The sequence below is a fragment of the Muscardinus avellanarius genome (assembly GCF_963383645.1).
Source record: "Muscardinus avellanarius genome assembly, chromosome: 4".
NCBI classification, from domain to species: domain Eukaryota; kingdom Metazoa; phylum Chordata; class Mammalia; order Rodentia; family Gliridae; genus Muscardinus; species Muscardinus avellanarius.
Genome location: NC_137789.1, coordinates 8,926,355 through 8,951,884, shown reverse-complemented (window position 1 = coordinate 8,951,884; position 25,530 = coordinate 8,926,355).

Here is a 25,530-nt window from a genome sequence, read left to right as displayed (position 1 = left end):
AAGGCTGCTTGTGAGTGATTTTGTATAATTTTAAAAATGTGCATATGAAGCACCATTTTAGACCATTTTATTGATCATCACATTAGAATTGTAATCTGGGTTTGCAATCACTGGGTACAAAAGTTTTGTGTTCAAAGACAAAAATTAGGCAAAAGTAACCCAGTTTGTGCCCAAAAGTCCTTAAATATCTTAAAACTTGTGGGATTCCTTAAATGTTCCCCAATTAGTTTGAACATCCTTTACATATTTCTTAAAACTGTGGGAACAGATGTGTATATGGGGAAGGGTGTGTAGCGTGTGTGTGTGGAGAGAGAGAGAGAGAGAGAGAGAGAGAGAGAGAGAGAGATAGTGAGAGAGACAGACAGAGAGATATAGATATGTAAATACATCTATCTGTGTATGTGCATGTACACATATTTGTGTGTTTGCATATTTATATTATGCATGTAGGTATGTTACATATGTGTGTAAGAGCTTCGGTCCTTGCTTCCTGCTCTCAAGTTTTCATTACTCTGCTCCCGGTTGTTGTCTGAAATGATGCTCTTCCTCCTTTCTTCATTTTCTTGAAGAGCCCCCAAAGAGTTGTGGTTTGTAACAAACTTTGACTGAATACTTGGGAGGAAAGGGATTTATTATTTAAAACTGGATTTGACTCAGCTATAAGTAGGAGAAATCTATCTTGTAGTAGTTTATTCAGACAGGTTTTTTATATAAGGACAAGGATTCTATAGGGATGCTGCTCATCCATCTGCTCTCAGGCATCACATTCATGTTCACAGAAGTATCTTGTCCTTTCTCTCATGGTCACAAGATGACCATGATAGCTCCAGACATCACATTCTAGAAGGAAGAAGAAATGAAAAACAAACCAAGAAAGAAAGAACTTCTGTAATGAGGAAGCCAAGACCTTTCCCAAATCCTCAGCATACATCTGCTTATGAAGAACTTTCTAAAACTGTGTTGCATGGTCACACATAGCTACAAGAGGGGCAGGATCTTTAGCTTCCCAGAGTCTATGTGAGAGGAAGAAAGGAAAGGAAGAGAGAGAGAGAGAGAGAGAGAGAGAGAGAGAGAGAGAGAGAGAGAACAAGAGAAAGAAAGAAAGAAAGAAAGAAAGAAAGAAAGAAAGAAAGAAAGAAAGAAAGAAAGAAAGAAAGAAGGAAAGAAAGAGAAAGAAATGAAGAAAGAAAGAAAGGGTAGGTTGGGCTGGTTCCTTGGGAAGACAATTTTGTGACGCCCTCAGCAACTTAGTAAGAACATGTTTCAAAATAAAATAAGACTTGGGGCATAGCCCAAAGATAGAATGCTCCTGAATTATATTTACAATAACACAAAAATTAAAAAAATAAAGGTTGAAATATGTATTTAGTAATCTGCCTTATAGTATCCACCTTATAGAGTGATTCAAATGGAAGGCTTAGCAATTGTGTTTTTCAGAATTCTCAGATGCTTAGGCCGGGCATGGTGGCGCACGCTTATAATCCCCGCACTTGGGAGGCAGACACAGGAGGATCGCATAGGTTCGAAGCCAGCCATGCTGGCTTAAGAGACCCTGTTTCCAAATAAAAATATAAAAAACAAGTCTGGTAGTATATCCTGGAGGTAGAAGGATTTTCAGGAACCCCAGTACCACCAAAAAAAAAAAAAAAAGAATTTTCAGATGCTTGTCTTTTTAGAAGAATTTTAATGTCTATGTTCCTCCGCAGATTTCTGTCACTCATATTGGTGTCAGGGTGTTTCTGTTGTATCTAGAGATCTTTACCCTCTCTCTTTACTTTCATTCTAGACTTCTTAGCCCTCTCTATAGAGATTCTCCATGAATTGAAAATTTCTGTTTCAGAATAGCATGTATCACTGAGGCCTCATTCTGTCTAGCTAATTTTGAATAGCCAAATGATTTCAATTTATCATTTTATTAAGCAATGGAGCAGTTTTCTGGTATTGTCAGTTGAACACAGGGGTTACCTCCACGTACACCCTCAGTTGTTTTTATTTTTAATTTGAAACAAGTTCTCTATAGGTTTCTGAGGGTCTCACTAAGTTTCTGAGGCTAACCTCAATCCAGTGATCCTCCTATGTCAGCCGTCTAAGTACTGGAATTACAGACATAAGCCATAACACCTGGCTTACAACTAGTTTTAAAAAGAATCCAAACAGCAAACACAATTAAAGTTCTGGAAGGCTGAACTCAATCTGCAAATGAAAGACAAAATTTACCTTTTTCAGTGACTAGAGAAGTCAACTAAGCCTCCCTGGACAGAATTGACATGCCAAAGAAAAAAAATTTTGTTCAAACTTTAGTCAACTTTTATCTTCCTGTTGTACATGTTTACCTGAATTCAAAGCTGGAATACTAGTGCTTTGCCAAGTACAATTACTATCAATGGCACTACATTACAAAGAAAATCTGGATTACTAGCTGACTCGTCTCAATTAATTCTGCCTGGAGTAATTATTTAGCGCTGGGTTAGGAGCATCCTTAAGGAGGGAAAAAAGGAAGCGGGGAGGGTCAACTATTTGGGGCTGGAGACCTGTATAAACAACATTGATAACATCAAGAATAGTATGGTCTCATTACATTTATTGTGTAATATTCAAAGAAAAAATATTAAAAGCACTATATGAGTTCAATGCATTAACAATGTGTGTGTGTGTGTGTGTGTGTGTGTGTGTGTGTGTGTGTGTGTGTAGCAGCTCATAGGTTAAGTAAAATTGCTCTATCCTATCTTAGATATCAACTTAAGTTTGGCCAATGGCAAAAAGAGATCCTTTTGTTGCTGACCCAAAACTGAGTGTGAATCTAGTAAAAATAAGATAAAAGAAACTCACTACACTCGAAATCAATGAGGTTAATATAAGTCTTAATGATTTTTTTTTCGATCTCACAGAGACTCTTTTACTTTGCACAAGTGGATGACTTTATTAGTCAGAGTTCTCCAGAGAAACATGACCAATAAGATATATAGATATAAAAGAGATTTAGTATGGGGATTGGCTCGTGTGATTATGTAAGACCTTAAAGGTCTGCAATATGATCTCTGCAGACTAGAAAACCAGGAAAGCCTGTGGTGTAATTTATTCCAAGGTCAATGTATAAGGAGGATGAAGACCAGAGAACCAGAAGCTTTGAAAACCAAGGGCAGAAGATGGATTTTCCAGCTCAAGAGGTAGAGCAAATCTGCCCTTTCTCCACTTTTTTTGTTTTACTTGGGTCCCCAAAGATTAACAGTGACCAGAATGTGAATATGATCTTTTTTATTCAATGATTCAAATGCAAATCTCTTCCAGAGAAACTCTTATGGACATACCCAGAAAAAATATTGTAGTATCAGCTAGGAATCCACTAGTACAGGAATTCTGACATAAAACTAACTAGAACAACTCTGCAGAGTTTGTATCTGGGATTTTCTTTTCTCTGCCTCTCCCTCAGTGTCTCTCCCTCTCTGTTTCTGTCTTTGTTTAAATTAATATACATTATGTGCAATTTTATGTTTACTTAAAAACTGACCAGAAAGTAAAGGAAAATCCCAAATGTTTCCCCTCCTTGTTCACTAGACGTGTCCTCTATCATTTAGTGTGTTGCATTGGTGTGGCACATTTGTTATACTTAAAGGGCCAGGACTGATCAAAATTATTAACTAAATGTCATAGTTCACATAAAAGTTCACTCTGTTGTACAGTTCTATGGGTTTTGACATTATTTATTGATTATTCATTAATAACGTCATATATCCCCCACTAGAGTATCATACAAAATAATTTCACTGCCCTAAATATCTCCTGTTATCAATTCAATTTGCTTTCACACACTCCTCTCTGTATCCAGGCAGCCACTGACATTTCTGTCTTCATAGTATTGTCTTTCCTAGACTGTGATTACATATGTTTGTATATGCTCATCAACTGATGATTCTGGGACCTTTGCCACATCCAGATCTGGTTCTCCTGTTTTCTCTGTGTATTCAGACTGTGCTTTTGCCTTTTAGTGTGTTTTGTGATTTCCTTTGGAAAACTGCATGTGATGCACTGGTGGGTCCTCAGTGGAAGGTTTTATGGTTGTTTAGGCAGGAGTTAGGCTATTTACTCTCTGCCCTACCTATTGGGCCCAAAACTAGCATGTCTTCTTGTGTATCCGCTGTTTTTGTTCCCAATATACAGCCTTTTCATTTATCTTCTTTCAATCAACAATATAAATTTAAAGTTCTTCTTATCTTTTTGCACCTTAATGGCTCATTTCTTTCTAGTACTGAATAATATTCCATTGTATTACATATACCATGTGTTAGTTCTTCATCTATTGAAGTCTATCTCGGTCGTTTCCAATTTGGGACAATTATAAATAAAGATGTCATAAAAATCTGTGTCAATTTTAATTTAAACATAAGTTTTCAACTCATTTGGATAGATATCTGGGAGTGTGATAATGTATCCTATGGTAAGACTGTATTTAGATTTATAAGAAACTGACAAAAAAGCTTTCAAGGTGATTATACTATACAGGCATGGTCATGCCCACCTGTAATCTCAGTACTTGGGAGGCTAACACAGGAAAATTGTAGTTTCAAAGCCAGCATCTTGTAAAAAAAAAAAAAAAAAAAGATCCCTAGGCTTAATCCTTAGTACAAATAAAATAAAAAATGAGTTAACCCAAAGTGGTCATACTATTTTATATTTCACCAACAATTAATCACATTTCCTGTTGGTTCAAATACTCATCAGCATTTATTGTTTCCTGTGTGCTGAATTTTAGTTATTCTAAATAAAGTATCCTGGCATCTTATTTTTTATTTAATTTGCTTCTCTCTTTTTTCTAAGAAAAGTACTTTTAGTTTTGGAGGCCAGTGGATTTTAAATATGTTTTGCATTTTAAAAAATGTTTATTTGTGAGCCGGGTGTGGTGGCACATGCTTGTAATCCCAGCGTTTGGGAGGCTGAGACGGGAGGATCAGACAGGTTCGAAGCCACTCTCAGCTACTTAGTGAGGCTCTCAGCAACTTAGTGAGACCCTGTTTCCAAATAAAATATAAAATACATCTGGGAGTATAGCCCAGAGGTTAAAAAAAAAGCCCCTGGGTTCCAACCCCCACTACCACACAAAAAATGTTTATTTGCACACTCTAAGTGTCCATGATAATGAGAATTCTGATGCTGTATTTAGATATGGATATACCATTATTCGGTCTGCTTCCTCCCCTCCTTCCTTCCTGAGAATGGTAGTAGGATATATGATGATAAATATCTTTCTGAGAATGATAGTAGGATACATGATATTAAATATCCTTCATATGCTTATTTGTCATTTCTATATTACTTTGATGAAGTGTCTGTTCTGATCTTTTCTCCACTTTTAATTAGATTTTTGTTTCATTATTGCTGAGTTTTTTGTTTTTTAATTTTAATTTTTACTTTATATTTTTACTGGCTCATTACATATTGCAGATAATATCATTAAGTTTTAAGAGAGTACTTAATGGTTTATATCCCAGCTCTTTGCCAGTTTTGTGTTTTATAAATATTTTCCTAATCTTTGTCTTTGATTTTCTGCAGGTTGATTTTGCTATACCTAAATGTAGACTTTTTAGAATTTATCGTTTGTTGTTCTCTGAGATATCTAGAGCTGTGGTTTAGTGTCTGTACTTAAATAAGCCACTGTTATTTTAAATATTTCTGATTGATGCTTTTGTTTTGTTTTTCCTTTTCTGGTATTCCTATCATGTCTATTTATGCTTTAATAGCTATCCCACAACTCTCTGATGTTCTGTTATGTTTTATATTGTTATTATTGTTGTTATTTTCACTTTCAAGGGGTTGAAGTTTCCATCAACAGATATACAAGTTCATTGATTCTTTCCTGGATGTGTCCAGTGTACTAATGAGTTCATTAAAGGCATTCACTTTTGTTACAGAGTTTTTGATTTCTAATCTTTTCTTCTAAGAGTTGCTATCTCTCTACTGACAATAGTTGTCTATTTTCACATGTTGTCTACTTTCTAAAATTATAGTCCTTATTATATTAATCACAGTTGCTTTAAATTCATGATCTGATGATTTTTTGACCTTTGCTATGGATAAGTCTGGTTCTGGTGTTTTCTCTGTGTATTCAGACTGTGCTTTTGCTTTGTAGTGTGTCTTGTGATTTCCTGTGGAAAGCTGCATGGGATGCACCGGTGGGTCTCAGTGGAAGGTTTTATGGTTATTTAGGCAGGAGTTAGGCTATTTACTCTCAGCCCCAAATATTGGGCCCAAAGTAGCATCTCTTCTTGTGTGTCCACTGCTTTTGTTCCCAATATTTTTATTGGGGTTCCTTAGTGAATCGTTCTAAACTAAGATGTGAGGCTAACAATTCTTTAGTTGTAATTTCGGTTATCAAACTGTCTTGGTCAACATTCTCATAGCTATACACCAAAACAATTGATCACACAACTTAGAGAAAGGATGATTTATTTACTCACAGTGTTTGGAGAGTTGAGGAGTTCGGTCTATCTAAGGCCAGGATCTGTGGAGCTCAAGGCATGGTGACAGGAAACAGAGTGGGAGAGAGCAAGCAAATCGATTAAAAAAATCATAACCCCTAAAGCCATATTCCAGTGACCCACCTTCTCCATCCACACCTCACCAGTGTAGGTTAGGACACAGTGAATCCATCATGATGTATTTATCTACTGATGACCTTGCAACCCTCATGTCATAATTCTATCAACCCTGAACATTAATACATGAGCTCTTCAGGGGACGCTCTGTATCTAACTATAACACACAGCTCCCTAGTGTTGTGAATTTAATCCATGGGAGGAGTGCAAGTGCTTTTTGGTCCTGGATTAGTTCCCAGTCTCAGTTCACCTGTGTCTTCAAAATGTGACATTCACAACTCTTGCTCCCTACCTAGGTTAGGCAAGAAGGAAGAAGGGGCTGGAGTTGGGTATTTTCTTCTTCTAGGACAATTAGTCTATAGTTAAAGAGAATTTCTTTAATACAGTGATTAATAAGGTGATATCAGATTTTAATAAGTGGAATAGAGAGCTGGAGTCCTATTTCAGCATGCCTTTTTTTTTTTTTTTTTTTTTTGGTGGTACTGTGGGTGGAACCTAGAGGCTTTCTACTTCCAGGGCTATACTCCCAGACCTATTTTTATATTTTATTTGGAAAAAGGATCTCACTAAGTTGCTGTGAGCCTCACTAAGTAGCTGAGCCTGGCTTTGGACCTGTGCAATCCTCCTGTCTCAGCCTCCCAAGCCCAGGGATTACAAGCGTGCACCACCATACCTGGCTCTCCTAATTCTTTTAAATACATGATGGCAATTTTCTCCAAAATTTACACTGAGAAACTGTTAAAATCCTAACAGCAAAGCTCATGAACCTAAGCCTCAAAGACTTTGCCCATTCCAGAGTATAACTCTCAAGGTAGTCTATGTTGAGACTCTAGCAATTTGTCAACTATAACCTAAACTTCCCATAGTGATGCTGGCTCTGGCCATGGAATTCTATCCCGTTAGCTGTCATTTCTTGTGCTCACTTGTGAGTCTCTTCAGTTTTGTGGATAGCTATCTGCCTGGTGGCCCTAATTCTTTTATAGACCTAAGAAGAGGTGTAGGTTTGCAGTTTATTTGATTGTGAGGATGGAAGTGAGTTTTTTAAGCTCCTCAAAGATTAGAGCAAAAACTTAACCCCACTGTTTACTTTAACCCATTCTAAAAAAATAGTATGCTCACTTTTAATTGTAATAAAACCAGAGCTGTTGATGATACTATGTTTAAGTAAACAATTCAAAGTTTTGTTTGCTTCTTCAGTTCTCTGGATGGAACACAGGGCCTCATACATGCTTCATAAGGGCTCTAACACTGAGCCACAACTCCTAGCCCACAAGGTTTCTTGTGACAACAGAGGTTACTTAGAAAATAGTTATCTTCACCTACTTAGAATCAAATAAAGCCCCTTGGTTAATGGATGCAACAGGGAAGGACAGGGGATTATTGGGATTGAAAGTCAAGCTGGGTCAAGTTCATATCCCAGCTCTGTCACTTCTTCTTAGGTGACTGAATCTCTTGGAACCTCACTTTTAAATTTGTGAAATAGAGAATAAAGAGACAATGGTTTGAAATAAGAACTGACATATAATAATGGCCTTTCTCCATGGAAGACTTTCAATCAAAAGAGAAAACATGAGTGTTCTGACGATAAAATAGAAAACTTTGTTACTGCTAGTTAAGTAATACCACATGCGTGAGACTTCTGTAAACTGGGAAGAAACAATGCCCTAGTGTGCTCTGGGAACAAGCAATGGGGGCAAGATTGTTGTTTCAAAACTGTTGAGCAGAGGCCGGGCGTGGTGGCGCACGCTTGTAATCCCCGCACTTGGGAGGCTGAGACAGGAGGACCGCACAGGTTTGAAGCCAGCCTCAGCTACTTAGTGAGGCTCTCAGCAACTTAGTGAGACCCTGTTTCCAAATAAAATATAAAGTAGGTCTGGGAGTATAGCCTGGAGGTAGAAAGCCTCGGGGTTCCACCCACAGTACCACCAAAAACAACAACAACAACAATAACAACACTGTTGAGCAGAAAACCCCTTCCTTCAATTTTTATGGAAATGAAAGGAACAAAGTAATGAGCCCCCTATTCTCAAAACTCATATTCCATCACAGCTGTGAATATCAAGTAGGACAAAGCAATATGAAGCTGATGGTGATGATTGCCAGTGTCCTCTAAACAGTCCTCTAAACTCTGGTGCGGGTGTTTTGCTAAGTGCTTTACATGCTGTTATCTAAACAACACTATTAAAATTGCTTTCTCAATGCTCTCCTTTTATAGAGAAGTGAAGCCTAGAGGATTTAATTCATTTACCCAGGTCACTTAACCATCATGTGGTTTTGCTCCAGCATCAGTTTATGGGTGTTACCTAGGCAGAAGGGATCTTCAGAGCAGAAGTTAAGCATCTCTTAGGGAAGTGAGAATCTAGCACTAATACAGGAAAGCTCTTTATGAATCCTGGGGAAAGTGGAGGGATGTGTTAGAAAGCACTAGCTGTTATACTCACAACACTTTTGTTTTATTTTTTTAATTAATTTATTAGTACACTGAAATTATACATCATAATAGGTTTCAGTGTGATTCAAACAACCATGAGCACAGCTCTTGGTGTATTTCCCACCAAATTCCACCTTCACTCTATTCTTCTTCCTTTGCACACTGAGATTAGTAGTACTATCTTCACATTTTGCCATAGTATTATTTGAACTATTTTCTCCCTCTCCCCTCCCTAACTCCCTTGGACTACTCTATACATCTTTTTTTTTCATAATTAAAATCTCTTTTGTTTTCTATTTTCTCCCTAGCTTCCACATACAAAAGAAAATATACAATCCTTGATTTTTTGAGACTAACATCACTTAATATTGTGTTTTTTAGTTCATTCCATTTTCTAACAAATGACACATTTTGTTTTCTTTATGGCTGAGTATATGCCATGTTTTCTTTATCCATTCTACCGTTAACAAATATTTACCTCGATTCCATAATCTGGCTATTAACATGGGTATTCATGTATCACTATAATATTCTAGCTTTAATCTTTAAAAAATATATGGAGGAGTACCTTTTGTAAAGCTTAAAACTAAGGAGTATCTTTAGTAAAGATTAAAATATACTTTATAAAAGTTTAAGGTACAAGGTATATAGTTGGATCATATGGTGGTTCCATTCCTTGTCTTTAAGAAACCTCCAAACAGATCTCCCTACTGGTTGCACTAATTTACAATTCCATCAACAGTGTATAAGAGTTTGTACTTCCGCTTATTCTCTTCAGCACTTGTTATTTTTTGTATTCTTGATGATTGCCATTCTAACTCGAGACAGGTCGAATTCCAGTGTAATTCTGATTTTCTAGTGTTAAATAGACATTTATCAAAAGAAGAAATGCAGTTTTATTTCAGTGTAATTTTTATATCCTGGTAATGAGTAGACACTTCTCAAAAGAATAAATACAATTGGCCAATAGTATTTAACATTATTCACTCTATGTGAAGGTCTCTGCTACTAGAAAGAAAACACTTTTCAAGGATGGAAAGATGATTTTGCTTTACAGAATCTACTGGCTACAAGTTTGAGTTCTTTCAGTGTGTGGTAAATATGAAATTTATTGATAAATGCCTTGAAAGCTTTAACAATTAAAGGTTTTTGAGAGAAAAATGATAAAGCAAATCAAGTGTGTTATAACTAAGGTAAGAAAATAACCTAAATACTCATTGTTAGATGAATGGAGAAAATATGGTACATAGATATATAATAGAACATGATTTGTCATTTAAAAGAAAGGTATTTTTCCATTTGTGATGATATAGATGAGCTTAGAAGACATTAAATAAAGTAAAATAAGTCTTAAAAAGAAAGACAAATAATCCACAATTTTACTTCTCTATGGAATCTATAAAAGTCCAATCCATACAGAGTAGAAAGGGAGTGTCAGGGGATGGGTATGGTTGAATGAAATGAGAATGTTTGTTAAGCAGCATAAAATCTCAGTTATAAAAATTGAGAGTAAATGTAGCATGATGACCATAGCTAATAATAATGTTCAGTACACTTGAAGTTTGCCGTGAGTAGATATTACTACTATGTTCTCACCACCAAAACCAAAAACAAAACCAAAACAAAAATGGTGGAGTGTAACTCTGTGAGTGGCAGGTCTGTTAGATCAATAATTTTTCTACAGTGTGATCGTTTCTCGATGTGTATGTCTATGAAAACATCATATTGCAAACTTGTGCAATTATTATTTGTTCATTATATTTGTGGAGGGAATAGTGTGTGTGTGTGTGTGTGTGTCCATAGGCTCATGTGTGTGTTCTCCTTGGGAATCAGGGCAGAGCAATGGGAAGATGATGATGGAGAGTCAATCCGCATCTATTGGGAACTAGTGGCTTTTGGGGAGGTGTAAGAAATGTAGTAATGGTTAGATGCTCTTTACCACACAGCAGTCTATAGCTACTGAGTACTTCTTATGTGATGGGAACAGTGCTGGGGGAACCAATATAAATGAAACTTAAGGAAGTTCTTTTCTCACCGGACACTCAGAGATTACAGCAACAAGGGCACAGTGAGGTCAGCTATACATGTGATTATTAGGACAGCACAAGGTGCTTTGGTAGCATGTTGGGGAGCATGTACTTGAGCAAAAAAGGAAGTCTTCCAGAGGGGAGGGAGCTGTCTCAGTAGAGTGCTCATAGGTTAGGAGGAGGAAGTGAATGGGTTGGCATCCCATGTAGGGGCAGCAGATGTAAAAGGTCCAAGTCACAGATATTAATTCCAAATAGTATTATTATGATCTCATTTGGCATGGGCTTTAGACTCTGTGAAGTCTACTCTCCAGTTCTGTTTCTGCCACTTCCTGGTATGTGACTTTGGGTGACTGACTGGATCTTCCTGAACCTCTCTGTCTTATTATCTGCATCACAAGGAGCCCACACTTGATGTGTAGCAATAAAGGAGCAGAAGGTGAGTTGATAGACAAACAGAGCCGGGTACTGTGCACAGTACTTAAAAGTGTCACAACGCATTTCTTTCTAGTCTCTTCAAAAAGTTTGACAATTGTCATCTTTTAGATTCTAGGGTCTTCCAGCACACCTGATAACTTCCGTCAACTAACATTTGCTGAGTTTTATGATAGATTGAGCAAATATTTCCAGAAATCCATGAGAACATCCAGCTGGCAGGGTACACAGAGAAGTCTCCCTGAGCATTGAGTAACACACTATTCATTCCAGGAAGAGCCCTTCAAAAATAAATTTGTAAGTTGGTAAAGGCCTGTTATAAGCTAATAAATAAGCATGCACTGTGATTCCAGGCTCTTAACTCCAACCATGCACTGTAATTTTAGACTTTTAACTGAGGCACAATACTTATAACTCAACCGATTTTTGAACTTTCCTTTAAAATATATACTACATACCTAGAAGAAAGTAATTTTGAATATTTTTGGTTTAGTGTTTCCAAAGGTGGTTAGGAGTATGTGGACTCTATCTGACTCAAGTTTGAACCTAGACTTCCCCTCAAATTCCCTTTAGGTCGGTGAGTAAATTGTAGTATGTATGACACAAAATCAGTATCTGTCATGCACTCTTAAGCAAATGATAATTTTCTACTGAAAACTATTTCCTTAGCGATGGTAAATCTCCAACCACTGTTGACAGATTCAATTTTTGCAAAACGCCAAGAAGTGTGTAACATGTGGGGAAGTGCAATGCAGCTTAGCAGGTCTTACTGAGCAGTTACTGCCTGTCACTTCCTTCCTTGCTCTCAGATTCCACTCTCTCATCCCTTCCCTTCATGTTAAACTTCATGTGTCAAGTTCAGCCAATGGGAAGTCTGTTAGAGGATAGGAGAGCAGAAAGTAAGGCCAGCCATTGCTGGTGCTTAGATCCTAGTGTCTCATGAAAGTCTGAGTACAGAGTTCAGTTTGCAGCTGCTAAAAGTTTACACCTGTGATCTTCTCTGTGCAATTTCTCTGTGATGTCTGGTCCCATCTTGCCTGGGGATGTCTCTCAGCCCTTGGAGCCCTTATCTAATCAGTGATTTTTCTAAGATAATGTTTTAGTCAGTTTTTACATTTGCTGTGATCACAATACCTGGGAAGCACAACTAAGAGGAGGACATGTTTATTTGGCTTAGTGTTTTAGAGGTTCAGTCCATGGTCAGCCAGATCCAAAGCAAAAATCTTGGGATCAGGACATAGAGCAAGAGAAAAAAGCTGCTCTCATAGGAGACAGAAGCAGAGGGACCAAGAAAAACGGACTAGGTACATATAGTGCCCACAGCCATGGGGACATGTTCCCAATACATGAGCTCTTTGGGGAGGGGGGCATTCCAGATCCAAACCATAACTGAAACCCATCCCCATAGCTTCAAAACAGGACACACTGTGATGTAACCAGTACTCCAAAGATCCCTGCGGATCCGGCTTACGTTGAAGGTCCCTGGAACCCTGTCATTGTTTAAATGTCTTCCTTTCCTGCCCATGCCTGCCTGGTCATAGAAATTTCTTCTCAGAGCTTCTCTTAGTAAATTACTTGCACACAATTCCCTGCTTCTGGTTCTGCTTTGAGAACACCCAGCATAGGACAAAAGAGATGCCAGAATATTTTCTGCATTTTTGCCCTGCTTCAAGTAGAGTCTGATTTAGGAGTTCTACTTCTTTATTATTCCAACTCTTGCCCTGGTAGCTCATACTAGTTCTAACACCCCTGGTTATTTTAGAGCTTGAGAGATGACTATTCTTAATGGTTTCAGCTGCCTTCCACAGGTTTATCTCCTGCCAGGCAACTCTGTGTGCTCAGCACTTAGCCAGGATACTGAGAGGCCCCTCCTTTAAAGTCTGACTCCTCAGACAGTGCCAGTTCCTGGTTTTGAAAGCCCAGACCTAGGAGTGACATAAGCTTTCTCTAGTCATTGAGCTCTGTGATGCCTCATCTTCTCCTGGTTTCTGCTTCTCCAACATCTTTGTAATTTGTTCCTTGTGTTAAGTCCCCTCTTTGTGCTTTGTGGCATGTGTTCTGTGTGCTCAGCAGAGTACTAACTAGAACACAAAAATTCCTGTCTTGTTCTAGATGCAGAGGATCTAATGACAATGGAACCCTGCACTGCCTCTGGATTACTCACAGGTAGCAATATGGCCCTCACCACTGTGGAGGCAACCCTGCTCTGGCAGAAGGTTCTATGTTAGAAGCTCAGGGTAGCAGCACACAGGCCATCCTGGGAGGGGCTGACAGTGAGGTGGGACCACATTGGGAGAGATTGCCCTGCGGGATAACTCTGGAGTTGAGTGATGAAGGACAGAAATTACATAGGATTGCAAATGCACATTTTTTCTACTCCAAGTCAATTTTCACCTTGAATGGTAGCAGGTAGGTATGTTGATCTCACTTAACACCTTCTTTGAACTCCCCTGTCTTAGCTAGTGGTTACCCAATTGAGCTTTTAGCCATCCAGTGCAGGAAGATGAGGGGAGATTGAGTTCATAATACTAAACAGCTGCAGAGAGAGATGCACAATGGGGATTTAGGTGAATGGAGCAATCCTTGATGCATCTTGGATAAGATGCATGCTAGGGGAGATGCATGCTCAGAGGATGCATGCTAGGAAAAATGCATGCTAGGGGTAGTGCATGCTGAGGGAAATGCACGCTAGGGAATATACATGCTAAGAGATTCATGCTGAGGGATGCATGCTGGGGGTGTATGTTGGGGATATGCATGCTAGAGGGATACACACTAGGGGAATGCATGCTAGGGGATATGCAGGCTGAGAGGACGTATGCCTGTTAGGGAAGATGCAGCTTAGGAAGCATTTTTAGACTGGATGGGCAAGCTTGGCTTGACTCCTGTTGAGTGCCCTCTAGCCAGTGTTTCACTCTGCCTGTCTCTCCGTTTTCTAATCTATTGATGGAGTCATTTTACACACTCTAGTATATGCAAAGTATTGTCCACTTCCAAGAGGTATCAGTATGCTCTTGGAGCTTGGTTTATAGCAGCACAATTTAGGTACCAGCATAGATGTCCATCAGCATACGAATAAAGGAAAATGTCATATATACACACAATGGAGTTTTACTCAGCACAATGAGGAACAAAATTGTGTCATTTGCAGAAAAACTGATAGAACTAGAAATCCTTATGCTAAGTGCTATCAGCCGGACTCAGAAATCCAAGGGCTGCATGTTTTCTTTGCTATGAGGAAGCTAGAGACAAAATAGAGAAAAAATGAGACTTCATGAAAGTAAAGAGAAAGACCATTATAAATAAGGATGGGGATCAGGTGAGGGAGAAAGGAAAGAGAAAAAAGGAAGGCTTGAGTATGGAAACAGACCAGAAAATGTTATGTGCACCTATGAATGTTTCACTACATTATCCCATTATCATGCATGGGGGGGTGGAGGAGAGGATGTGTGGAGTCTGGAGGGCAATGAAACAAGTGATATTGTGTGACACATGAATGTATCACCTTGACTCTTACTATGATGTATAATTACAATGTATATGTAATGTATATGATTTATAATTACAATGACCAAAATATTTTAAAATTAAAATTATCAATTCACTTTAAATAAAACATAAAAAGCACATAACATAAAAAAAATATAAAAGAAACGCAGATCTCCAAACACACAAAGGCTGGCCCAGACCTATTGAATCAGCATATCTAGGTGGATTTCCCTTTGTGCTTTTAGCAGCCTCGTCTCTGGGTGATTCTGAAGTGTGATGAAGTCTGAGATGCACAGATATTTTATTGTTCTAAAGATCTATGATAGACTCATGCTTCACATTAGAAGAAAAGAGAAATAGAGCCAGGCATGGTGGCGCATGTTTGTAATCCCCGCGCTTGGGAGGCGGAGACAGGAGGATCGCGTAGGTTATAAGTCAGCTGCACTGGCTTAAGAGACCCTGTTTCCAAATAAAAATATCAAAATAGATCTGGGAGTGTAGCTCGTAGGTAGAAGGGTTTCCAGGAACCCCAGTACCACCAAAAAATAAAATAAAATAAAATAAAACAAAAAGAAGAAGAAGAAAGGAAGAGAGTCAGTTCACAGCAAAGGTAAAGTCTTCACAGCAGGCCCCAGAATCTCTGCTTTACTCTGACTTAAAGAGTCCTTCCCTTTCAAACTTCTCACAAAATTCACCTCTTCTGCTTTTCCTTCTACTTTGCTGAGTCTTGCTTCTTGGACCTGCTCAAAGACTTAAGTTTTTGTCACTGCTTACATTTTGATTTTTCAAGAACTCTAGTGTTTCGCTTCTTCCCCACTTGACTCTCAGCATTGCAGTTTAGGCTCTGAGTTTTCTGTACCATCATGATAGCCTTCCTCCACTTTTGCCATGAGGCTCAGCCCCCCGAGTCTCCGTGCCCACTGTCTCCACATGCGCTCTCCTGAATGCAGATGTGACAGGTCCCTGTGCTGTTAAGACGCTGCCAAAGCCCTCTAAGACCATGGAAGGAGTTTCTCTACCCATTTATCTTCTTGCCTCAAGTGCTTCTTTCTGTCCCAGTCATTGTACCTTCACCATCCCTGTGAGCTTTTCCTCATGTTTTGTACCCTTGTTCCTTAAGGTCTTCTCTTCTGCTGTTATAGGAAATGCATTTCTCTGTGGGAGAGAGAATGGCTAATTGCTCACCAACTTTACTGTTCTTCCTGCAAAGGAAACTAGAGCATTTGGCAAAAGGAATATTCAAAGAATCAGAAAACTACTCAACAATTTTCTACTCTCTCTCCCTCTTCACTCACCTGCTGATGCATGCATAGGGCCTGGAGAAAGATGCTGAGGCTCCGGGGCAGATAAGAGGAGCGAGAGGAGCCTGAATGTGTGCTGCAGAGCCCTTCCATACTCCTCACTCCCTGTGACCTTCAATCAACTGTGGCTTGCAGGAGGAAAATTATATATATATTTGTGACTCACATAGGAAACCAATAAAAAGCTCATTTCAGAAGTTTTATTTATTAGCAAACTATTCCTGCATTGATGCTGCATAAAAACAATCCCAAACTCAGTGGCTTGCAAGCACACTGTGCTCATGAAACTGCAGCCAAGTGCCATCCAGCAGAGGTGGCCTAGTCTTCTGTGGGCAGAGCTGCTTCGGGAGCAGCAGGGTTGGATGCAGGCTGCAGCTGGGTTTGCTCCACTGCCTTCATTATGGGGCCCAGGTTGAAGGTGCAGTACTTTCCTGGGCATGAACTTCTCGAGGCAAATCACTGGTGCCAAGAACCCAGCCAAACTCTGTAAGCACATTTACCTAGCAAGTATGTTATCTACTCTTATTAAATCTGTTCACTGTCTATTGCCCAAGCAAGCAAGAGTTAGTAGAGCAGGAAGGTCTAATCCACCCCAAAAGGGAAGGGGGAAGGTGAGAAGAAATTTACTGAAAAATAATCTATCTAATAAAACAGAATTATTGCTGTCCTCCACTGATCTTATATTCTCCTCAGGAATACCACTGTTTTCATCCTCTCTCCTATCCTGAAGAAGTGAGTTCAGTGAATTCACCTTTATCCAAGACTTTGTATCTCTACACTGGAGGTATAAGTTTTACCAGTTTTTTTTTTTTTCCTTCATGTAGACATCCTTCTAACTGAAGTCAGCCTGGCTGCACAGCTAGGGGACGGTGGATTCCAATCAGAGTCCTCTAGGGAGCCCAACAGTCTCAAGTTTCCTAGCTGTCGGCCTCACATTCAATAACCCCCATCTTGGCAGGCTTCTGGCCATGCGCGGAAACTGCTGAAGCAGAGATGTCCATGTGTCACCCCAGCATGTGCTTGTGCACCCTTTACAATAATTTAAACCTTGGTATGGTGCATGATTACCAGGCCAAGACTATTTCCCAGCTACTCTGGAGCTAGTTCCTTACCAGGGAGAGTAGAGCTGAAATAATGTAGCAATCTCCTCTTTCTCTTTCCCATCTCCTGACACAGGAGGACAAAACCGCGCAGAGAGCTGGCACAGCCATGCAGGACCCAGAGGTGGAAACTGTGTGGAGATGGCAGAACAGGAAGATGAAGGTAGCACTCTGCCTACTCTGTGCTCTTTATGTAGGCACTGTCATATGAGAGGAAAATAAGTGTATAACCTAAACTGCTGTCTGAGTTGGTCTTTGTCACCAGATTTATATCTTAGTTATAGAAGCTACATCTTACATAATCTCAACCTATTTATTTATTTATAGCCAACTACCTACATTTTCCTTGGGATAAGTTCTAGTACTCCCACTCAACATTCATTAAAAAAAAAAAAGGTCATTGATTACCAACCCCATGCAAGGCCGTGAACTCTTCCCTGGAAGACCTGAAGACTTTGTCTTCAGAGCCTCTTGCATCAGGCTACCTGAGCTCTAGCCAAGCCATCACCCTAATACATTTCTCTGCCTTTAATACATTCTCCACCATCTGTCTAGGATGTTAGTCTGAAGAACTCATCATCATCCTTCATGGGCCCACACTTGAGAGATTTCCTCTGTTCCTAAGGTGGACTTAGTTCTCCATTATCAGGGGTTCTATAGTGCTTTTTCACATACAGCTTTGTTACAGAATTAACAGTGTTTAATAATTTTGCTAAAATGCAGGGCCCCCTTTTGACACTCAACAAATATTGACCGAGCCCTTGCCCATGCGAGCCTTGCACTAAACACCAGTGATGGAGCCAGAACAGATGTCATTTCAGCTCCTGTTTGAGTAGTTGTACTGGCACTTAAACAAGCATGCGGTGTAGACCTAGAATGGTCACAGGTGGTGAGGAGAGGAGAGCTCATGCCAGAGGATCTAACCTGACCCAAGATTTAAGTATGGGAGCACCCTCCTCTAAACATGATACTTGAGGTGACTTTGGAGGTTCCAATTCACCTTGAGGTCATGCCAAGCACCTAAAAGAGCACTTTGCATGGAATAGATGCTCAGCAAACATTGGCTGATGGGGATGTCAATGGCTTTAATTATAATTATGTTTATCACAATTTCAGCCCCTAGCAATTTCACGTCCCAATAATAAAGTATATTCTATGATGACCTTTATTTTATAGATGAGAAGACTAAGAGAGAGAGAGAGAGAGAGAGAGAGAGAGAGAGAGAGAGAGAGAGAGAGAAGAGAGAGAGAAGGAGAGAGGCTGAAGAATTTTTCTAAGGTTATATATCCAGGAAGAGGTAGACTTAGTATTTGACTATGGATTTCCAACTCGCAGCTACTCCACAATCAGATAAGAGCATTTATTTTTGTATACTAGCTTTCTCCTGGTGCAGACACATGTGAATTACTTCAGAATATACCTGGGAGAAGAAGGTACTATTTTTCCTTCTTTTATAGATGCGGTAACTGTAACTGAAATGTAGAAGTATCTTCAGCAAAAATTCATGAAGGGCATAAGTAGCATTCAGGAACATACTCAAGCTTGGCCCACAACTGGCACCAAGTAACTTTACACAGTGCCAAACTACCAGCAGGTGATCAAGAGGGTGACACCAAATGGCCAGATGATTACAGATGGAGAGGATGCAGGTTCCCATTAGAACTTCTTCTATTTTCTTGAGACTTTTTTTGGGTAGGGACATTGGACATACAGAATTATGTATAAGCTACAGTCACCTCTGCAAGCACACACTGGAGCAAATTTCCATTTGCTTATTATTGTCTATTTTCTCTGTGTCACTTCACATTTATAAAAATGCATCACAGTCATGTATAACACTGTCTGAGTAGATACTGGATACAGTTTTCTAAACAAATATGAAGTTGCCTATAGTTACGAAAATGTTATAGAAGATTCTCTGTACTGAATACAATTTTTTAAAAGAAAATTTACAAGCTGCATCTGCAGGTTTAAATTCAGGTGTTCTTTCTCAAATAAATGGAAATAATATTGGGCTTTTGTTAAATGCACCAGAAGGTATAGGAGGCGAGAGATGGCTGAAGAGGGGGATGCTGGCATTCGTGCTGACTCAGCTCTGAGCCGCACAATGAGAGTAACCAGACCTCAGCTGTCTCGGAGGATTCCACACCAATCATGTTAATTGGAAACTGGAAAGAGGAAATGGTCACAATCAACAGATTTATCACCCAAAGGGCTGAGCACTTCATAAATTTAAGCCAGCCAAGGAATTGGAAACTAAAATTGATGCTTATAAGAATCAGAGGCAGGAAGGTGGGGACGGGTCTCTTCAAACAATCTTTTGCAGGCAGATGGCCAGGAGTAGTTAGATGTATTTTATTTGAAGTTATTAGAAATATGAAAAGGCAGCCTATTCCCAGCCCCTGGCTGAAGTATTGTAGCTTCTCTTTTATGGTCTTTATAAAAGAAGAGCAATAAAGAGACACAAACAGGGTAGTTAAGTTTAATGATTGTAAAAAAAAAAAAAACAGACACCTGAATACATGTAATTTAGTTTTCAAAAAAACTCACCCCATTGAGGCAACTATTAATTAGCGTGGACATATATTGCAGAGCCAATATTGCATGAGGCTTGTCACCTGGGCCTCTTTATGGGTCGCAAAAAATGAACCAGACAAAGCTCTGTCATTTTATTTTAAAAGGAAGTGGGAGAAAGTCATCAAAAACAGATCTAGGACTTTGTGTGGGGGATTTTCAGCTCTCCATAGTTTAGCCAGGAGCCCCTCCCTCTTGGGGGTAGGCAGCATTAGTAGAGGAAGAATCCAAGAGTCCAGGACTGGCTGTGACCAGAAACAGGGCTGTGTGCTATTCCTAAGCCTGCACACCTGCCCATCTTCATCTTTGAGATGAGGAAACTGAGGCTCAGGTATGGTAGGCGCCCAAGTGCTAGAGTTCATAGATTGAAACAGAAGCTCCAACACCAAGCTGTATCTGACCAGAAAACAGTTGTATCTCAGTCCACAGCCTGCCCCTCCCTGTGGATCATTTGCTTCCAAGCTGCCAAATAGACCACTTGCCTTGTTATTGGAGCATTAAGGAGGCATAACCTGGAAACGATCACATCACTGTAACTTGTCTAAAGCTCATCGGTGGGATGAGGAGACTCCTCCACTTACTGCTTGTTTTATCTGTCCTATCCATCACCATGGGACTAGGCGGAGATAAGTAAGTCAATAAAACTCAATTGAAAAACCACATTTTTACGCAAACAGTGGTTCAATAAAGATTCAACCAAGGGTGTGGCCAGAGCTAAATTGACTCTTTTTTTTTTTTTGGTGGTACTGGGGGTGGAACCCAGGGGCTTTCTACCTCTGGGCTATACTCCCAGAACTTTTTTATATTTTATTTGGAAACAGGGTCTCACTAAGTTGCTGAGAGCCTCACTAAGTAGCTGAGGCTGGCTTCGAACCCGTGCGATCCTCCTGTCTCAGCCTCCCAAGCGCGGGGATTACAAGCATGCGCCACCACGCCCGGCTAGACTCTTAAAGGTGATCTGATAAAACACATCATAGCTGTATCCTTGTGGTGCAGGCACTCCTTACTGAGTTGCTTGATTTTATTTGCTGTAAAGGAGAGGTAGAAGCACGTTTGGCTTTTCATGCACAGTACAGTAGAGAGAACTGAGCTTTGTCATGGGAAAGAAAGGTTCAGGTCCTGTCATGACTGCTCTTTGCTATGCCCTATGGCGCAAGTGCTTTACCTGTGCACCCTCAGATTTTCTCAATGCAACCCAAGGAGAATAACTCAACTTGGCATTTTCTGGGGTTCAAATGAGAAAAGACACACACAAGTGCTTGGAACCCCTGCCGTATCCTAAATGCTCCGGCATGCCCATCCTTCCCTCAGGTGCTATCTCAGTTTTGAACCTATAAAGTACATCATTATTTAATCCATGTGACAAATTGGCCTCTTTAGTTCACCTGATCTTTACCCCAAACCTGAACAGTTGGCTAGATAGAAAGAGGCCCGCCCCTTGCCCATGCAGATAAACACACAGAGGAGGGAGGAGGTGAAATGCCCATCTGAAGCTACACGGCAGAGGAGGGTTCCCTGGCTGTTCCTAGAACCCAGCCCTGGGTGCCATGTCCACGCCATCCCAAGTGCGTTACATAAATGCCATTCACTCCGCCTTCCCCTGTTCATGCTGTCACCTTCTGCACCCTCCCACTGCCTTTCTTCCTCATGTACAAAATAGTAGCCATCGCCCCGCCTTGCAGAGCTTATGTGAAGGGCCCATTGCATTTGCAATGGACACAGCACTGTGGCAGGTGCGATGTTCAACAGCAGGACAAAATTTATCATAACATGACATTGGTCATTGTCCTATGGCATTTGATCTGCCCTATGGCATTGATCCTTAAATTTGGTTGCTGGAATGAATATCCTGTGAGCAGGTATCTCTGTTTCATACATGAATATGTATGCAAAAAATTGGAAGAAGAAGAAAATAAACTTTTTTTGGCACATAAGTGAAAAAATCACTATAAAAACTTCTCTGCTTCCTTGAATTGAGGAAATGTTAACAAACGGTGCTACAAATGGAAGGAAGAATTAATGCAGTGCCTCCCAAGGAGAATGAATTTTAGGAAGCTGATGGCAGCCATCACTTTGTAGTAAACTGATTTGCTGAATGCTATATTCCTTTAGAAAGTAGATTTTCTCACCAAAATAGGCAATGGAAATATTTCCATGATTAACAAGGTGCCAACACGTTGGCCAATAATTCAGAGAGTCAGCAAACACAGCTAACAGCTGGCTTGAAAACAGTGTGCAAACAATTTATGATCCTTTGCTCCATTCTGAAGGGGAGAGAATGCAAGTCCTAGCAGAATAACCATATTTCTTACTTTTTTGGTCCAAAGAAAATCTTCCCCCAGATTAAGAGGTGCTTTCTTTGATGCTCTTATGTCCTGATTAGGGGAACATAAACCCTTTTGTGATTATCTTTGCTATCAGTGCATGCTGGAGAGCAAACAGCAGCCATAAACATCCATAACAATATAAAGCCTGTCTGTGTTGGCACGCACTGGTCCAAAGGGCCCTGGAGCTGATTGTACACTCCAGATAAACCATGATGCAACTTCTGATAAAGTTAATTATTACCTAGTCACTAGAGCTGAATTACTAAAATGAAGATACAAAAGAAGAGAAAGGCAGGTAATATTCATGGGCAAGAAAGATGAGAAAGTACCCGAGGAAGAGAAAAGAAGAAAGAGGAGAGAGAAAAGAAGGTAAGAATGAAGATATTAGAATATTTTCCTTCAGTTATTAGGCTTGTATTGGATACTAGGATGCTTGTCAAGGACCTCACAAATGTTTCCTTTTCCAATACAGAAGAGAAAGTGAACAAAATCAGGTTAAATAACCTACAACTGAAGAAGAAGGTGAGGACGAAGAAAAGAGACATAAAAGGAGAAAAAATAGTTTTAGAGAGAGATTGGTAGAGGGCACCCTCTCCTTTGTTGGCTTTTCTATCATAGGCAAATGGGCATAAACAAAGAGGCACTTTAATCGTGCTGAGCGTAACTTTCCGCCTCAGAAAGTAAAACTCCAATTAGAAGTGAGATGGGGCTGGATCCTGCTCACTAATAAGAACAGAGAACATCAGCCTGCTGGACCAATTTGCTAGCAAGGGCCACCGTCTGCAAATTCAAAAAACTGGGGAGGATTTTATAAGCTGCCGCAGCCCTGGGAGTTTTTTTTTTTCCATACTAGAAAGGAAAACTCCAGGGAGCAGGGAACACAGGATCTCAAAATAGCTCTGCAGCATCCTTTTAGACAGGGGGTCGGGAACCGATGAGAGTTCCAAGTCATCACTCTTGTCCTGGGTTGGAAGAGCGGGGATCTAAATAACAGAAACGCATTGGAATCTCACTGGAGGTGCTCCTCCTAAAAATAAATAGAAACAGAAGGGAAGATGGCAAAGGAATGTGTAAGAGAATCTCAGGATTTCTTTGGCTTGAGGAATAAAAACTCCAATAGAAGCAAAAACTGAAAAAAGCAGCAAACACAATGTGTGCCATGATGTATTCTATGAGCACTTGGTGCCAGTCACTGTTGTAGATGCTGGAACACTGTCTGACCTCAGGGGGCTTATTGTACAGGTCGGCATGGAGCCAGGATTCACACCAGTCTCAAATCCCAGGGACTCTGCCATTAATCTGATGGAACTCAGTGCTGGGCTTTGCTTCCTCCTAATATATGATGTATGTGGTTTTGGTATCTTTGACAGATGCTTCTTACAAAGCAGAAAATAGTTGACAATGTGTCACACATGAATGTGTTAATTTATTCATTCAGTACATGTTTAGGGGACCTTGGAAATGAGGCCTTGTTGATGGACAGAAAAAGCCCTTGTCTTTGTGGTCAGAAACATACAAAGGTCTTCAGACAAAACTCTGGAGACATTGAAGAGTAACTGATTCTGAAGGATTCAGTCATGTTTCAGGGTTGGAGATTAGGTGGACAGGTAGGCTGCTTTAGCAGGGTGATCTGGATCATCTCTCTGAAGAGGGAGGACTGTCACGGACATTACCAGAACTTGAACAAAGGCTGCCAAGAACATCAAGCATGAGGCTTGAGTTGGAGAGGTAGGAGGCAGAGACGGTGACTGCTCTGTACCTGAGTCATGTCCGCTAATTCTCACATCAATGTCATCATGGAAGCCTGCTTTGGAGATCTTGGAACCCACAAGTTTTCTGTGAACATTCTGAAGATCGGTATCTAGGAAACGCTGGCAAATAGGGAGACATGTAAAATCTGCTGCTCTCTCTGGATCCTCTAGACAGGAACACCAGGCCAGGACACATCAAGCAGTCCAGCCTCAGAGTGCTTTGATCACGATAATATCCCAGTTTGGAATTTGGAGGCTCCTTCTGTGTCTCTGCTGCTTCAGCCTTCCCCTCCCCAGCTACCTCAGCTCCAGTCCATCCCTTCACCCTTAGTTCCTGAGCTTAAAACTCAGTGCCTGGCACCTGCCAGATTCCTACCACACCTTTGGGAAATAAATAAGAAATGGAATATATAATACATGCTTCCTTTTGCCTGCTCCTTCTGCCTCCCAAGACATGGGATGTGCATTAGTCAGATTTCCATTGCTATTATAAACATCAAATGCAATCAAATGAAAAGAGGGGAAGTTCACTTGGGCTCATGGTTTCAGAACTCTCAGTCCATGGTCACATGTCCCTGCTGCTTTGGGCCTGTGGTAGTACAGTGCATCATGGTGGGAGTATGGGAAAGAAAGTAAAGAGAGAGAGGTGGGGGCCGGGCCCCAGTGTCCCCTTCAAGGACACACACACGCCCAGTGACCTAACTTCCTTCCACTAGGCCCCACCTCCTAATGGTCCCACCACCTCCCAAAGCAGCCTGGGCTGGGCAGTGATCCTCCAGTGGACACTTCAGATCCACAGTCTAGCAGCATACATTCTCAGGAGACTGCTCTCAGCCCCAGGCAGGCAGAGAATAAGCACTGGAAAGCACAAAGAAGGGTGAGAACTCAGGTGCCATCTGGGCCGTTCGCGGGCACCCTCCTCACCATCTCCCTCTCCTCCTCAGGAGCTCACAGCTGCCACACTAATGAACACGTTCGCTTGTCAGATCCTCTTCCAAGTGGAATCCTGCCTTCACACATTTCTCTCTCTTACCTTAAGAGTTATTTTGAGCTGGCAGCTCATTTGCTTGCACATTTGGTGAGCAGGTTAATGGCGCCTCTGGGGGCTCATTCATTTGTGCAGTTAAGGAAGATGGGAAGAAGTCTTCCCACAGGCAGGTGCAAGGGGTGGGTCTCTGAAGTCCAGCCTGCATGACAACTTTGCACATTTTTGGAGCTTTTTCATCCATGGGAAGACAAGCTGGGAGTTTTCATGTCATTGGTCAGAGGGGCCTCCTCAGGAAGAAACTTTGGGCTATAAGAGTTGAGGTAGGAAGAATAAAGGCTCCCAGAGATGTCTACATTCTGATCCCTTGAATCTACTATATTTTTCTATATGACCTTATATATATATGATTAAGGTGAGTAAATGATCCTGTATTATCCAGATGGATCCCATGTATTGACAAGGGTTCTTATACTTAGGAGAGGCAGGTGGGGGAGTTGGAGAGAGATTTGAAGATACT